Here is a 2,958-nt window from a genome sequence, read left to right on the forward strand (position 1 = left end):
CCTGGGACAGAACCTCTTGTTCCTATGTTTATATTGAGAATTTAAGAGCTCAGTAAGTGCTAGATAATATTAAACCATTCTTTGACCCTCATCCTGACTCATTCATTCATTCAACAAATATTCCCTGAGCACTTATATTCTAGGCATGATGCAAAACACTGAGGATAAAATGATGAAGCAGACACAGTCTCCTCCCACAAGGAGCTTATGTGTAGGGAGGAAGAGAGGCACACGGATAGCTTTCACACTGCAGCTGAAGTCCAGTCTCAGGTGCCCCAGAAGCAGTCCCAGGCAGTGATGCCAGGAGGCACCAGTAGCGGAGTGAGAAGGTGAGACAGGGAAGGAGAGGAAAGCAACAGAGGGTGTGTTAATGAGCAGGTTATCGCTGTGGGCAACTGGGACTCAACTCCACTGGGGATCTTTCAAAGACAATGTAGAAGCTGTCTTAGTGTTGTCCCCTCTAGAGATGAGAAACTAGGGTATTTGTCCATTAACTCCCACCTTCTTGACTGCACATGCTAGGCCATAGGTGGTAGAAAGTCACGGGGCAGAGTTCTGGGAGTGTCTATTACACACACTTACAGTACAAGTGCAAAATGTTATAGATGACCTGAACAGGAGTTCACCTGCTCAAATCAGTTGAGTCAAAGAAGTTTTCCTGGAAGAGGTGACAGTTGAATGGTGTCCTAGGGCATGCCTGCTCCGTACCTGTTCAGTGGTGGTGTGAGCAGGAGTCCCTGATGTCTGGCCACACTAAAGATTTTGGATTGAGAGTTCTGGCTAAGGTTAATAAAATATCTACTTATTATCCTACCCATGGGAATTGGGAGGTTAAGAACAGGACAAAAACTCAGATGGTTTACAGACCCTAAGAGAGAGAGAGAGAGAATGAGCTTGTGTTTGCTTTTTGTAAGACCCACCCCAGGTTTCTTTCTATTTGTGGATGAGGTGCTTCCTCAGACATGCTTCCTTCCAGAGCTGCCATCCCGCAGCTCTGGCCAGCCCCCAGACGCTGGCCGCTGGCCGCACTCACTCTTCATCAGCACCCCCTTCCAATTAGACCGAGGATGTGGCAATCGGGCTGCCCAGAATTGCTCTCCCCACCTTCAACTTGCCCTGAGCAGAGTTCAGATTGCACATTTCCCGACACTCATAGAGACCCATTAATATTTAGCATGTTACATTTCCAAAGCACTTTGCTAACACGAATTGATCTTTTCAGCACCCCCTTGTGAGGCAGCTCAGTGCTGCCAGCCCTACTGGGGACATAAGGCTTTGAGAGACAAGCTACTTAGGCTAGGGCCATCGCTGGTGAGCGATGGATCCAGATGAGAACCAAAGGTCGATGACACCAGTTGTCTGAGCCTTCAGACAGAACCCCAGAGTGGCCACCACACCCCCTCCCTGCCCAGGATGTCCTGGAACAAGTCCATCCCTCCGGAGGTTTACATAGAATGGGTTTGTCATCTTTCAGATGGGACTGCTACTGTTTATGGGGTGCTTATTTACGTGCCAGGAGCTGGGCACTTTACATAGATTGTATCATTTAATTCTCACAACTCTTGTCCACCCTCTTGATATTGCTACTATTATTTTATGCATCAGAAAACTGAGGCAAAGAAAGATTAAATAACTTGCTTAAAGTTGCACAGCTAGTAATTAGTAGAGCTAGGATTAAACCAGGGCTACTCAGCTTCAGTTAACTATTGTGAACCCAGCCTTGGGGTGGGTAGAGAGACCAGGTCAAGGGGATGTGCTCTTTGTGAAGTTCTGCCTACTGCCAGGCACATCATATGCTTTGGAAGATCATTTCTGGAAGTAAAGGAATGGGGGAGGAAGGACTTGTCTGCAAAAATGTTCCGGAGGAATGTGAGTATTAACTAAAGTGGTTGGCTACTTGATTCTCTCTGATTTTTCCTATGGCTTCCCATTCCCTCCCTTTCCTAAAAGGACACAGAGAGGACTAATCCTTCCAATAAATAAGTGTGGGGTCCCTGTGCCACACATCGTGTTTATGATGATACTCCTGTGGGTGAGGTAGAAACGCACGAATACTTAAGATCTGGTGGAGAACACGGGTAACCAAGTATTACAATAGCTTGCTGGGGAGGCAGGGTGGAGGAACGAGACAGGAGTCTTTAGTCCAGGGAAGTTGGGTAAGTTTTATAGAGATGACATGGATTGGATGGAGATGAATGAAAGAGAGCAAGGATAATATGTACAAAGAAAGGGACATGGCAGTTTGGAGAGCCCAAGGTGCTCCATCCGCCTGGAATCGTGCTGCTTGTTTTCTTGAAGTGAGTGATTTGGGGCCTCATGGCCCTGGATGTAAGATTGGGCTACAAATTTGAAGGTGCCCCCAATAATGTAACACTTTGTGACACGTCTAACAAAATTCTCATCTTGGTGTTCTGTCGTCGAATAGAAAGGATAATAGTTTAACAAATATTGAGGAAATTTCTATTACAGTTGTCCCTCAGTATCTGTGGGGGCTTGATTCCAGGACCAATGCAGATACCAAAATCTGTTGCAGCTCAAGTCTCTTATATACAGGGCATAGTATTTGCATATAGCCTACATGCATACTCCCATATACCTTAAACCAGGGGTCCTCAAACTGTGGTCTGTGGGCCACATGAGGCGGTGTGATTGTATTTGTTCCCGTTTTGTTTTTTACTTCAAAATAAGATATGTGCAGTGTGCATAGGAATTTGTTCAGAGTTTGTTTTTTAAACTATAGTCCGGCCCTCCAGCGGTCTGAGGGACAGTGAACTGGCCCCCTGTTTAAAAAGTTTGAGGACGCCTGCAATCATCTCTGTTACTTCCTAATACAAAGTAAATGCTATGCAAATAGTTGTTATACTGATGATTTAGGGAATAATGACAGGAAAAAAGTCTGCACATGTTTGGTAGAGACACAACCATTTAGGTCACACTACATCTTCTATCCAAGGTTAG

This window comes from Nycticebus coucang, chromosome 3 (genome assembly GCF_027406575.1).
Source record: "Nycticebus coucang isolate mNycCou1 chromosome 3, mNycCou1.pri, whole genome shotgun sequence".
Lineage (NCBI taxonomy): Eukaryota > Metazoa > Chordata > Mammalia > Primates > Lorisidae > Nycticebus > Nycticebus coucang.